The sequence below is a fragment of the Hyla sarda genome, chromosome 1 (assembly GCF_029499605.1).
Source record: "Hyla sarda isolate aHylSar1 chromosome 1, aHylSar1.hap1, whole genome shotgun sequence".
Classification (NCBI taxonomy): Eukaryota; Metazoa; Chordata; class Amphibia; order Anura; family Hylidae; genus Hyla; species Hyla sarda.
This window is the reverse complement of record NC_079189.1, coordinates 83,385,764-83,400,969: the sequence shown is the minus strand read 5'-3', so window position 1 is coordinate 83,400,969 and position 15,206 is coordinate 83,385,764. Positions and strand designations below refer to the sequence as shown.

General features: G+C 43.1%; 1 protein-coding gene across 2 annotated transcripts in view; it reads right to left on the bottom strand.

Moving 5' to 3' along the window:
- Positions 1-14,383, bottom strand: part of KLHL5 (kelch like family member 5) — an 89,274-nt gene extending 74,891 nt beyond the window's left edge. The window contains exon 1 of one of the 2 annotated variants that reach the window (XM_056556826.1): positions 14,231-14,383. The gene's annotated coding sequence lies outside the window, so the exon portion shown is untranslated. The remainder of the gene's footprint in view (positions 1-14,230) is intronic. The other variant, XM_056556836.1, reaches the window with a different exon arrangement.
- Between the last annotated feature and the right edge of the window lie 823 nt (positions 14,384-15,206).

The window sequence follows — 15,206 nt, the reverse complement described above, 5'->3', positions numbered from 1 at the left end:
GAGGCGGCGGCGATGTGCGGGAGGAGTGGCCTCCCAGCTAGTGGCCGGGGAGCCAATGCGCTCGCTCCTACCTGTCTGATTGACAGGCAGGGAGCGAGTGCAGCCTAACTGAAAAAGGACTGATTGCCACTCCAAAATCAGTCCTTTTTCAGTAGCCGGTTTTTAAATGTAAATTAAACCTTTTTAATGAAAAAAATAAAATAAAAGTATATTAGAGATATGTTGTAGTACATAAGTACTACAACATATCAAAAAATAAAGTTGGTGACAGTGCCCATTTAAGTCAAAGCAGTTTTTATGCTTTTTATAAGCCAAATATAAAAAAAATAATAAATAAAAAAAAACGACATGATAGTATTACAATATTTATTATAAAATTATCCCATCTTTACTGTTCACTACTGGCTTTGGCATCAAAACAATGCTTTAAACAACTGCATCAAAATGGCACATGTAACTTACGGTTTTGGCGCGGATGTGATATGCAGAGTTTCCTACATTATTACAAAAGTCTTAGAATGCCAGGCTATGGGAGCTGCAGCGGTCAGTGAAGACATCCGCCTAGTACAGGAGTTGCACCCCCTGTACCCTTATAGTCAGTCTCAGTCAAGTCAGTCCAAGTCAACCTGTCTCAAGTCAGTGTGGCCTGCATCAAATTGTCCCAGTCCACCATAAGTCCCAGCAAGCCCTGAGGTCTCTGAAGTCACTGGTCACCTCCGTGTTCCTAGCTATCTGTATAGATCTGTCCGACTCAGTAAAGCTGCCGTTGTTCCATAACTTGGTGTCAGAGTCATTATTTGCCGCCTAGCCCAGGATCCAGAAGGTATACCTTCGGATGGTGTAGAGGATAAAACACGCCCTGGCGTCACGGACACAAGGTGTTAATGCTATCTGCCCCTAGGGTAATTCCATCTGCCCTCATCACACTAGAAATTAGTGACTATGTCACCAAAAAAATGAGCATTTGTGGAACAAGATAGATCACATGCAAAAATGCACAAATCACAACAATTTGAGAATTTTGGGCCCGCCAGAGTCAGTCCAATCCTCTGATCTCTTCGCAGTCTGTGAGAGATTTTGGAGGCTCTGAACTTGAATCACTATTCTTGGACTAAACATGCCTACCAAATGGCTCCTGAAGCCGTGGGCCATTTATCTGGAAGACAGACCCAGTGGGACATTGGCTGGGGAGGTTTAAACTTTTGCATTCTAGGAACAAGATGGCAATGCTTTGGGCATTTCAATGCCACAATCAACACTACCATCCTATCCTGTATTTTAAAGATTATTCAGCAGAGGTTGCTGATTAGAGGAGGGCCTTTTATTGTGTCTGCGCGCACCGTGAAAAAGCTGTTTCCAATGTATTACAGTACAGTACATTGCAGTTCTACCCCTCTATCACCCTGATGGACAGTTTACCTGTCTTAGAGTTCCTGATGTTTTCAGTTTGTTTTATTTGTCATTGCTGAAACCTCCACTTGTGCATGTTCAAATTATGTTCCCATTTTCAGACTACCGTATCTATTAGCACTGCTGGGAGAGTGGAGGTTAGGGCATTCTCACGTATTTGAAAAAAAGAGAAGTTTATATCACAGTGGTGAGAGCGAGCTCGCTTGTTCTCCTTGGACCATATAGTGGTTTATACTATTTCTTTCGTTTTCTGATATTGTATAGTTTTTGTTGCACCTTGGGGTCTAGTGGTTTGTCTCCATGCTAAAATGAGCGCATTCAGCGCGTGAAACGCGTTACTTGTATCCTCCTTGTCTTATGGATTAAAATCTTTTTATCTGCACGAGCTGGATCCATCTCTCTTTGTTCTTCTGATTAGCTAGTGCCGTCCAGCACCTGGATCCGTGCTCTGCTGTCCGAGGCGGGGTGAGCTGGTCTTCATCTTATCTAAATTGGATTTGTTGCCAACACATCTTAAATTTTCTGCGACTGTTAGCAACCTAGTCATGTCCTGAAGGGAGACTAGAAAGCCTTACCAATTACCATTCCTGTTGCCTCTAAGACACCTTTTAGAGATGAGCGAACTTACAGTAAATTTGATTCGTCACAAACTTCACGGCTCGGCAGTTGATGACTTATCCTGCATAAATTAGTTCAGCCTTCAGGTGCTCCGGTGGGCTGGAAAAGGTGGATACATTCCTAGGAAAGAGTCTACTAGGACTGTATCCACCTTTTCCAGCCCACGGGAGCACCTGAAAGCTGAACTAATTTATGCAAGAAAAGTCATCAACTGCCGAGCCATGAAGTTCGTGACAAATCGAATTTACTGTAAGTTCGCTCATCTCTAACTCCTTTATTTAGATTTTACTCAAGACTGGGAAAATATGAGTGGAAAGATAAGTGAGCGCAAGTTGCAAGTCAGTTGTTTCATGCTAATTAGAGATGGTTGACACCAACGGAGATGCCTTCTCATTTTTTTCTCCCTTCATCACACTTTCTCCAGGTCTCACAGGTCCTTGCTTTTTGTAGGGGTTAGTTGCGAGACCCTGCTAGTGATGTATCTCCCAATGCGTTTGAGGACTACGTAGGGACTTCTCCTCACAAAGGTATCATTTACCACGATTTACAGAGCAATGAATGATCGCTGGTTAAAGAACAGAGTTGTGTAATCAGTGAGGTAATCAGAAAATCTGCAGCAAAATATGCCACAAAATAGGCACGTGTGAATGTACCCCCCAAGCAGAATTTTCATGTGGAAATTCTGCTTGGAATCTTAGTGGAATCAAAGCCCTATTGATGAGGATTATTTTCTGAATTAAGAATTGACATGTCAATAATCCTTGTAGGGACCTTTGATTCCACGAGGATTCCATGCAGGGTTTCAACATGGAAATTCTGCTTAAATCTGCTTCAAATTACTTGTGTTCCCTGGTTTTTGCATGAAGGAGTAGAGGAAATTCAGATTGGAAATTCTGCTGTGTGAATGGGCCCTTTGGGCTCATCCACACTGGGGTCATTAAGGCAGCGGAATTCTGCTGTCTGAATTCTGCTTGCAGCAGATGCCGCAGAGTGCTTTGCTGGTAGGACCACGTGGACGTGCACCGTCTCTGTAGATGGAAATGCAGTCTGGCTGGATTCTGCCCGTATAATGAACATGTTCATTCTTTAGGCGGACATACCTTCTCCCATAGGAATTCCGCTGCAGTGATTCCAAGTCTGAACAGAGCAGCAGAATCCTTTTGAAAACAATGGCACTCTGCTACAAATGGATTTCCGCAACAGAATTCCGCCAGGAAATGTCTGCAGGGTGGACAAACTCTTAGGCTGAATTCACATCACGATTTCTCCAATTTCACCATCCGACCTGAGTACACGATTTTTATAACGTAAAATCGTATGAAATCGTAAAGTCGGATCCATTGACCTCCATTAAAAAAATCGGATCCATTACACACATCCGATTTGATCCGCATCCGATTTCACACGATTTTTGTTCGGGTCTGAAATTGGGGTTGACCACGATTTCAGACCTGAACAAAAATCGTGTGAAATCATTTGCCATCATATCAACAATTTCTTTAAAAAAAAAAATGAATATAACAAACACATTGTGAATGAATATAACAAACACATATTGGTTTGGAGATAACTGTAGATGAGTAACATTGTCAATGGTTTTAATGGTTTTGTTTAGATAAATTCTCCTCTCAATTTTCTTCTCTTTAAGGTGGAATAATAAGGGACTCTGCACTGAAAAGGAATTTCTCATTAGAAAATGGCCTATTGTTTTAATCAAGTTTTTATGTTAACTATTTTTATTTTTATTTTTTACGAATTTCTGGTGATGCTTCTTATAATTTTCTATTTTATTATCTATATTGTACAATAATCCTTAGATCTTGCAGTTTCCATTTTGGACACTAGGCCTAAAACTAAGCTGACAGCCCAGGCAAAATGGAAAAATTACAAATCAGAAAATAGAAACAGATTAGAAAAAACAAAACAAAAAAAAGCAAAAAACATCTCAACCAGCAAAAAAATTAATAAATAAAAATCTAGACAATATACTTACTTAAAGAGCACTATTGGCTTATTGTTCTAGCAATTGATGGGGGTTTCAGGGCACAGTAATACATCAGAAGATGACTTAAGGGAAATCTACCTTTTAAAAAGGAAAACTGTCCACTTTCTCCCCCCGCACTAACCAGCGGTACTGGCTGGTAGTGCGGGGGGCACTGATCAGTTTAATAAGGAGAAGTGGGAGAGGTGAAGGGAGGGGAGGAATATTGATGAGCTGGGTGGTGCTGAGGCCCAGCACTGATGTCAGAGTGCCAGTGTGCACCTCATTAGCATATCCTGAAAATAGAAGATTAGGGCCGAACGGCCTGGCGGATCTGGGCACAATAAGCATCAAACTGATCAGCGTCCCCCGCACTACCAGCCAGTATCAACTGGTTCTGTATGCTCCATAGGAAGTTTTTTTCTTTTTGAATTTCCTTTCTGTCTGACCACAGTGCTCTCTGCTGACACCTCTGTCCATTTTAGGAACTGACCAGAGAAAATTCAAAAAGAAACAACTTCCTGTGGAGCATACAGAAGCTTAGAGGTACTAGAAGGATTAAGATTTTTTATTAGAAGTAATTTACAAATCTGTTTAACTTTCATCAGCTGTTTATAAAAATAAAAAAAATGTTTTCCAGTGGAGTGCCCTTTAAAACCTATTCTGGGAAATAAACTGGGAGTTACGCTATCATTTACTTGTATGGGTCTGCGGACAGTCCGCAATAGTGGCAGGTTTGCAGACTGCCAGTGGACCCATTCAAAATGAATGGTAGGTAAGCCGCTGCTAGTTATGAGTGTGCGAATGTACTCTTAGGCTGGGTTTACACAGGCAGAACTTGTACGGAATGTTCGCACAGAATTTTCAGAACGGACATTCTGCTGCCGTAGAGTCCCATTAATTTCAATGGGATTCTGCGGCACGGTTTACATGGCAGAACTTCCGTGCCAGTTGTTTCTGGCACCTAAATTTAGATTCTGGAATCCGCAGAAAGAATAGTAGAGTTTATTCTTTCTGTGGAGTATGAGATGGGGCATTTCAAAACGGTCCTAGCATCTGCCGGTTAGTCAAATGTGCAAAATGTCCACACCTGTTTTTCATGCAGACATTTGGCACATAGGACAGGAGAGAGCACAGAGGAGCGCCATCAGACAGGAGAGAGCACAGAGGAGCGCCATCAGACAGGAGAGAGCACAGAGGAGCCCTATCAGACAGGAGAGAGCACAGGGGAGCCCTATCAGACAGGAGAGAGCACAGGGGAGCCCTATCAGACAGGAGAGAGCACAGGGGAGCCCTATCAGACAGGAGAGAGCACAGGGGAGCCCTATCAGACAGGAGAGAGCACAGGGGAGCCCTATCAGACAGGAGAGAGCACATGGGAGCCCTATCAGACAGGAGAGAGCACAGGGGAGCCCTATCAGGCAGGAGAGAGCACAGGGGAGCCCTATCAGGCAGGAGAGAGCGCAGAGGAGCCCTATCAGACAGGAGAGAGCGCAGAGGAGCCCTATCAGACAGGAGAGAGCACAGAGGAGCCCTATCAGACAGGAGAGAGCACAGAGGAGCCCTATCAGACAGGAGAGAGCACAGAGGAGCCCTATCAGACAGGAGAGAGCACAGAGGAGCCCTATCAGACAGGAGAGAGCACAGAGGAGCCCTATCAGACAGGAGAGAGCACAGAGGAGCCCTATCAGACAGGAGAGAGCACAGAGGAGCCCTATCAGACAGGAGAGAGCACAGAGGAGCCCTATCAGACAAGAGAGAGCACAGAGGAGCCCTATCAGACAAGAGAGAGCACAGAGGAGCCCTATCAGACAAGAGAGAGCACAGAGGAGCCCTATCAGACAAGAGAGAGCACAGAGGAGCCCTATCAGACAAGAGAGAGCACAGAGGAGCCCTATCAGACAAGAGAGAGCACAGAGGAGCCCTATCAGACAAGAGAGAGCACAGAGGAGCCCTATCAGACAAGAGAGAGCACAGAGGAGCCCTATCAGACAAGAGAGAGCACAGAGGAGCACTATCAGACAAGAGAGAGCACAGAGGAGCACTATCAGACAAGAGAGAGCACAGAGGAGCACTATCAGACAAGAGAGAGCACAGAGGAGCACTATCAGACAAGAGAGAGCACAGAGGAGCACTATCAGACAAGAGAGAGCACAGAGGAGCACTATCAGACAAGAGAGAGCACAGAGGAGCACTATCAGACAAGAGAGAGCACAGAGGAGCACTATCAGAAAAGAGAGAGCATTATCAGAAAAGAGAGAGCACAGAGGAGCCCTATCAGACAGGATAGAGCACAGAGGAGTCCTATCAGACAGGAGAGAGCACAGAGGAGTCCTATCAGACAGGATAGAGCACAGAGGAGTCCTATCAGAAAAGAGAGAGCACAGAGGAGCCCTATCAGACAGGATAGAGCACAGAGGAGTCCTATCAGACAGGAGAGAGCACAGAGGAGTCCTATCAGACAGGATAGAGCACAGAGGAGTCCTATCAGACAAGAGAGAGCACAGAGGAGCACTATCAGACAAGAGAGAGCACAGAGGAGCACTATCAGACAAGAGAGCACAGAGGAGCACTATCAGACAAGAGAGAGCACAGAGGAGCACTATCAGACAAGAGAGAGCACAGAGGAGCACTATCAGACAAGAGAGAGCACAGAGGAGCACTATCAGACAAGAGAGAGCACAGAGGAGCACTATCAGACAAGAGAGAGCACAGAGGAGCACTATCAGAAAAGAGAGAGCACTATCAGAAAAGAGAGAGCATAGAGGAGCCCTATCAGACAGGATAGAGCACAGAGGAGTCCTATCAGACAGGAGAGAGCACAGAGGAGTCCTATCAGACAGGATAGAGCACAGAGGAGTCCTATCAGAAAAGAGAGAGCACAGAGGAGCCCTATCAGACAGGATAGAGCACAGAGGAGTCCTATCAGACAGGAGAGAGCACAGAGGAGTCCTATCAGACAGGATAGAGCACAGAGGAGTCCTATCAGACAAGAGAGAGCACAGAGGAGCACTATCAGACAAGAGAGAGCACAGAGGAGCACTATCAGACAAGAGAGAGCACAGAGGAGCACTATCAGACAAGAGAGAGGACAGAGGAGCACTATCAGACAAGAGAGAGCACAGAGGAGCACTATCAGACAAGAGAGAGCACAGAGGAGCACTATCAGACAAGAGAGAGCACAGAGGAGCACTATCAGACAAGAGAGAGCACAGAGGAGCACTATCAGAAAAGAGAGAGCACTATCAGAAAAGAGAGAGCACAGAGGAGCCCTATCAGACAGGATAGAGCACAGAGGAGTCCTATCAGACAGGAGAGAGCACAGAGGAGTCCTATCAGACAGGATAGAGCACAGAGGAGTCCTATCAGACAGGAGAGAGCACAGAGGAGTCCTATCAGACAGGAGAGAGCACAGAGGAGTCCTATCAGACAGGAGAGAGCACAGAGGAGTCCTATCAGACAGGAGAGAGCACAGAGGAATGCTATCAGACAGGAGAGAGCACAGAGGAATGCTATCAGACAGGAGAGAGCACAGAGGAATGCTATCAGACAGGAGAGAGCACAGAGGAGTCCTATCAGACAGGAGAGAGCACAGAGGAGTCCTATCAGACAGGAGAGAGCACAGAGGAATGCTATCAGACAGGAGAGAGCACAGAGGAATGCTATCAGACAGGAGAGAGCACAGAGGAATGCTATCAGACAGGAGAGAGCACAGAGGAATGCTATCAGACAGGAGAGAGCACAGAGGAGTCCTATCAGACAGGAGAGAGCACAGAGGAGTCCTATCAGACAGGAGAGAGCACAGAGGAGTGCTAACTCATCCTCACTTTCTGGACTTTGTCCATGCTGGGCTTCTGCTTGGACAAAGCCATGATTTTATAAGCCATGATTTCTATAAAAAGGAAATAACATTTCCTTATGAAGTATATTAGAATGCTTAATGTTTTGCCAAGATGTACAACATACAAAAAGTTTTTGTATCTGACAGTGCCCATTTACAACAACTTTTGACATGTTGCCCAGACATGTCAAGAGTCATGATCGCACTGGGTCTTAGCCCTGAGACCAACCAAGATATATACCAGGGAAGGGTTTGCCTCAGGACAAAGACAGTGGCCCAGATTTATCAATCTGCCTGAAATGTAAAACTGTTTGGTTGCCCACTTCCATCTTACTACGTGTGTGGTGCTCAAAAAAAATCTCCCGGTACGAATATATAGAAATGGATGAAAGGTATGGGGCACTTACCATGCTAGTAGTACTTCTTATTCTTTTATTTTAAGACGCTATCGGGTGGTACAACTGCAGGAAAGCCAATGAGAGGAAGGTGCAGGAGTGACGACAGTTCCCAATCCAAAGAAACACTTTGGAGCGAGAAAGGATCGTTGTCTGTCAGTCACCCCCGCACCTTCCTCTCATTATCTTACCCCACCATTGCACCACCATAGCTTCCTAAAATAAAGAAGTACTACTAATGTGGTGATTGCTGCATACCTGCAATTTACTTCCATATAACAACTACTGACATGCCTGGGAAACATATAAAAAGTTATTTTTAAGGACAGTAATGTTTAATAGTTGTCTCTAAGGTCTTTTAGAACTTATTCTTCACAATTATCGAAAGTCAAAATGACAACAAAAAAAACACTGGGGAGGAGGGGGAATTATCAAAATCTGTGCAGAGAAAAACTGGAGCAGTTGCCCATAGCAACCAGATTGCTTATTTTATTTTTCTCAGAAGCAATCTCATTGGTTGCTAAGGGCAACTGGTCAACTAAAAGCAATAATGGAACAAAACATTGTTGACATATCTGCCAGTGTAAACAGAGCCTAAGGCTGGCTTCATATTTCGGATGGAGATTCCAAGTGTGCAGACAAAGCATCCCCTTTAGATGGCAATGTCTGCGGAGAGGATTCTGCCGCCAGTGCAATTTCCGAGCAAAATTCCTAAGCCGAATTCTGGTCAGAAAGTCCATAGTGTGAACCTAGTCTAACAGTACATCAGGGCCCTTCTGAATACAACTGTGTCCCAACTGACTAAGAAACTACATGTACTATTATCTACACAGCAGGTTTTTACAATCACAACCGGACAAGTCACTGCTTAATCTGTGCTCACACTTTTATACAGTTATGGAACTACAGATACCAGCATACCCAGGCCCTACAAAACCTCATATATTTATTAAACACTTTTTGGGAGAATTATCAAAAATTGTGCAGAGAAAAGTTGAGCAGTTGTCCATAGCAACCAGATTGCTTCTTTAACCCCTTAACGACCAAGGACATAAATGTACGTCCAGGTGCGGCGGTACTAAGGGCACCAAGACGTACATTTACATCCTGTGTATGACCGTGAGCATCGGAGCGGTGCTCGCGTCATACACGGCAGGTTCCGGCTCCTAGCCAGTAATGGCTGACATTCCCGATCGCGCGGATGTCCGCCATTAACCCCTCAGATGCAGTCATCAGTGCAGATCACGGCATCTGCGGCAGTGCGCATGTTAAAATAGATGATCGGATCGCCCGCAGCACTGCCGCGGGAATTCGATCATCTGTAATGGCGGACGGAGGTCCCCTCACCTGCCTCCGTCCGTCTCCCGGCATCTCCTGCTCTAGTCGGAGATCGATAATACTGATCAGTGCTATGTCCTATGCATTGCACTGAACAGTATTAGCAATCAAATGATTGCTATAGATAGCAAAGTTGAAAAATGTAAGAATAAAAAGTAAAAAAAAAGTGAAAAATCTCCTCCCCCCAATAAAAATGAAAATATGTTTATAAATATTTGGTATCGCAGCGTGTGTAATTGTCCAAATTATCAAAATACAATGTTAATGATCCCATACAGTGAACGGTGTAAACGTAAAAAATAAAAAAAAATTCCAAAAATGCTGCTTTTTAGTCACATTTATTCCCAATTTTTTTTTTTTTTTTTTTTTTTTTTACAAAAAAAGCATCTAAAAGTTTTATATATGCAAATGTAAGATCGAGCCCTTATACCGCCCTATATATACGGAAAAATGAAAAAGTTATAGGTGGTCAAAATAGGGCGATTTTAGATTACTGTAAAAAAAAGTTATCAATTTTTTTTTAACGGTATAAAAATATAAAAGTATCTAGCCATGGGTATCATTTTAATCGTATTGACCCACAGAATAAAGAACACCTATCATTTTTACCATAAAATGTGTGAAAACTAAACAGTGTGAAAACGAAATCCACCAAAAATGTGCAAAATTGTGGTTTTCATTTAAATTTCCTGCCTAAAAAAATTATTTTTTGGGTTCGCCGTACATTTTATGGTAAAATGAGAGGTTTCCTTACAAAGTACAATTGGTCACGCAAAAAACAAGCCCTTAAATGTGTCTGTAGATGGAAATATAAAAGAGTTTGGGATTTTAGAAGGCGACGAGGAAAAAACGAAAGCGCAAAAATAAAATTGGCCTGGTCTTTAAGGTGTTAATTAAAAAAAAAAAATTTAAGCTATTTGATTGGTTGCTACTGATAACTACTCCACTTTTTCTCTCCACAGGTTTTAATATATCTCCCCATTTGTTATTTCTGATTGTAACTGCAGAGGAATAGTAAACTGCTGACCATACTCCAATATTATGGTTCTCCACCCAATGGAGAACTACCAATAGATCAATGACATGATAATACAGATGAATCTGGAAACATAGGGCAGCGTTTCCCAAACAGGGTGCCTCCAGCTGTTGCAAAACTACATCTCCCAGCATGTACAAAAAGCTGAAAGCCGTCTGAGCATGATGGGAGTGGCAGTTTTGCAACAGTTGGAGGCACCCTGATTGGAAATCAGTGATATAGGATAATGATAAGATAACGCAGAAACACAACCCTCAGTACAGCTGTGTAAGCTAAAAGTAAACATATATGTAGATACACAGGGGGAGATTTATCAAAGTTGTCTATGTCCCCCATCAATATAGACCAAACTACAGAGCATTAGTCTGGTCTATTGTGCTCCTAATTTATCAAATGGTTCGCCGTACATTTTATGGTAAAATGAGAGGTTTCCTTACAAAGTACAATTGGTCACGCAAAAAACAAGCCCTTAAATGTGTCTGTAGATGGAAATATAAAAGAGTTTGGGATTTTAGAAGGCGACGAGGAAAAAACGAAAGCGCAAAAATAAAATTGGCCTGGTCTTTAAGGTGTTAATTAAAAAAAAAAAATTTAAGCTATTTGATTGGTTGCTACTGATAACTACTCCACTTTTTCTCTCCACAGGTTTTAATATATCTCCCCATTTGTTATTTCTGATTGTAACTGCAGAGGAATAGTAAACTGCTGACCATACTCCAATATTATGGTTCTCCACCCAATGGAGAACTACCAATAGATCAATGACATGATAATACAGATGAATCTGGAAACATAGGGCAGCGTTTCCCAAACAGGGTGCCTCCAGCTGTTGCAAAACTACATCTCCCAGCATGTACAAAAAGCTGAAAGCCGTCTGAGCATGATGGGAGTGGCAGTTTTGCAACAGTTGGAGGCACCCTGATTGGAAATCAGTGATATAGGATAATGATAAGATAACGCAGAAACACAACCCTCAGTACAGCTGTGTAAGCTAAAAGTAAACATATATGTAGATACACAGGGGGAGATTTATCAAAGTTGTCTATGTCCCCCATCAATATAGACCAAACTACAGAGCATTAGTCTGGTCTATTGTGCTCCTAATTTATCAAATGGTTCGCCGTACATTTTATGGTAAAATGAGAGGTTTCCTTACAAAGTACAATTGGTCACGCAAAAAACAAGCCCTTAAATGTGTCTGTAGATGGAAATATAAAAGAGTTTGGGATTTTAGAAGGCGACGAGGAAAAAACGAAAGCGCAAAAATAAAATTGGCCTGGTCTTTAAGGTGTTAATTAAAAAAAAAAAATTTAAGCTATTTGATTGGTTGCTACTGATAACTACTCCACTTTTTCTCTCCACAGGTTTTAATATATCTCCCCATTTGTTATTTCTGATTGTAACTGCAGAGGAATAGTAAACTGCTGACCATACTCCAATATTATGGTTCTCCACCCAATGGAGAACTACCAATAGATCAATGACATGATAATACAGATGAATCTGGAAACATAGGGCAGCGTTTCCCAAACAGGGTGCCTCCAGCTGTTGCAAAACTACATCTCCCAGCATGTACAAAAAGCTGAAAGCCGTCTGAGCATGATGGGAGTGGCAGTTTTGCAACAGTTGGAGGCACCCTGATTGGAAATCAGTGATATAGGATAATGATAAGATAACGCAGAAACACAACCCTCAGTACAGCTGTGTAAGCTAAAAGTAAACATATATGTAGATACACAGGGGGAGATTTATCAAAGTTGTCTATGTCCCCCATCAATATAGACCAAACTACAGAGCGTTAGTCAGGTCTATTGTGCTCCTAATTTATCAAATGGCGCATGGCTCTTGATAAATTCTGTGCACAGACTTCAGGATCTATGCTTTAGACTGTATTTAAACCTGCTCCAACATGGTCTGATATTTCGGCATACTTTCAGCCTATGCGACTTGTCGCTGAAAAGTGACTTTTGATAAATTCAGCACCAATGCATTTTTCAATGCATTTCAGTCTAAAATAGACTAGAATGCATCATGTTCTAAAAATCCTCAAGAGCAAAAGTCGCAGAAAAGTCGCACATATTAAGACTGCGACTTTCTGTGCGACAAATTTAGACAGGAAAAACCAGTCTAAATCCTTTGATAAATCTCCCCCACAGTGTTTCGCAACCAGGGTGCCTCCAGCTGTTGCAAAACTACAACTCCCAGCATGCTGGGAGTTGTAGTTTGCAACAGCTGGAGGCACCCTGGTTGAATATATATATATATATATATATATATATATATATATATATAAACAATGGAGCAGCTCAACCAAATTATGCGGAGCAGTGGGTGCCAGCAGAAAAAACACCCCAGGTGAAGGGATGTACAAAAATCCACACCAAAATAGAAATGCTGCGGCACTCCAAAAAGTATAGTGAAAAAAGAGTTTATTGACCTGACATCAGAAGCTTGAGAAAGGCTGCAATCGGGCAGCTGAAACGTCGCTTCTGATGTCAGGTCAATAAACTCTTTTTTCACTATACTTTTTGGAGTGCCGCAGCATTTCTATTTTGGTGTGTATATATATATATATATATATATATATATATATATTATTTTTTTAACTGTATACCAATTTTTCTTAATGCTTTTTCCTTTCTCTGGTTGGAAATCAGTGACAGGGTAATGTTCTCCACTTGAGAGCACTTCAGATGACGCAGAAACACAACCCTCAGTACAGCTGTGTAAGCTAAGAGTAAACATATATGTAGATACACAGTGTGACCCAACCAGGGTGCCTCCAGCTGTTACAAAACTCCAACTCCCAGCATGCTGGGAGTTGTAGTTTGCAACAGCTGGAGGCACCCTGGTTGAGATATAAATTTTTTTATTTTTTTTAACTCTATACCAATTTTTCTTAATGCTTTTTTCTTTCTCTGGTTGGAAATCAGTGACATAGGGCAATGTTCTCCACTTGAGAGCTCTTCAGATGACGCAGAAACACAACCCCCATCATGCCCCGACAACCAAAGACTATCAGGGCACGATAGGAGTTGTAATTCTGTAACAGCTGGAGAGCCCCAGGCTGGGGGGATAAAACCTATATATCCACCTGAATATTACAGTGACCCAAAACTCCAGCTACCATTGAAGTACAAGGACCAGCTTCCATAGGGGCTACATGAAATCCCCACAAATCTATACTAAGACAGTGTCCAGGATGGGCAAGTGGTGCCTCCCCAGCAGCTGTGGAACCACAAGTATCATCTTACCCACCCAACAACTGGTGAAGAGTCAACATCACAACTAAAATACAGTGTTTCCCAACCTGTGGCCCTCCAGCTGTTGTAAAAAAAAAAAAAAACACACACAACAACAAACTACAATTCCAGGGCATGCTGGGAGATGTAGTTTTGCAACACAGGTTGGGGCACATTGATGTAATTAATACATGTAGTTATGCAATGCCAAGAAGCGCAGCTTGTAGAACTACAAGTGCCAGCACTCCCAGTTGTAGATGTAGAAGCTAGGTAGGACAGGAGTGGAGATAAACTAGCAGCAGGCAGGGAGGCATCACATGAGGACTGCCTGCAGATGTTAAACATCACCCTCCCCTGCCCCCTTGGTACCTGCCCAGTGCTGTGCCCAGGAGACAGGGTGAGAAGCTTCAGGGTCTCTGCTGGTTGGGGAGATGCTGATCCTCCAGGCTCCATATCTCCCCTATGTGATCAGTTCTAGGGAACTCCATCCAGGGATCTCCCAGCACAGTCTATGGAGGGGCGGGCGGCAGTGACGTCACAGGAGGAGGAAGCGCTGGATACAATGTAACAGCATGCAGACAGCAGTGCCGCCTATACCCGCCAGTAAGAAGAACACTGCCTATTCAATGTGCAGCTGTCACACCCCACAGAGCTGGTTAGGCCACTTCTAAGAGCTGCTGAATATAATGTTAATTGTTCTCCTATCACAAATGTATTATAAGCCATAGCCCCTCCCCCACCCCAACTTTATATATGTCAGGAGGGATGTCTGGGGATGGAAATATCTAAAAAAAAACAAAGTCCTCTCTCTAGTGTTTATACATAATGGATTTCTGCAAAGACCAGACTACATCTCCCAGAATGCAATGCAGGGAGGAGCCTGGTTTCTATTAACCCCCTACAGGCTGGAAGATTGAATGCACTGATAGAAAAGGCTGCTTTTAGGTCTCTGTGATTAGACTGTTGCTTTGGATCCTTCTGGGTATTCATCTGGGAGGGGGGGGATTTCCTTCTATTGGTGGAATATAGGTCACCCAGGGAGAGTTCTGCTTGAAGACTTTGAAGTTCTATTGTTTATCAAATAGAGACAGAAAGAGCAAAACAATATCTGCTGCCAAAAAGAAAGGGGAGCTGAGAAAACACAATGCTCAGTACAGCTAAAAGTAAACAGATATGTATATACAGTGTTTCCCAACCAGGGTGCCTCCAGCTGTTGCAAAACCACAACTCCCAGCATGCCCGGACAGCCGTTGGCTGTCCGGGCATGCTGGGAGTTGTAGTTTTGCAACAGCTGGTTGTTATACACTGTTAAAAAAAATAGATAAAGGGAACATTTAACACAATG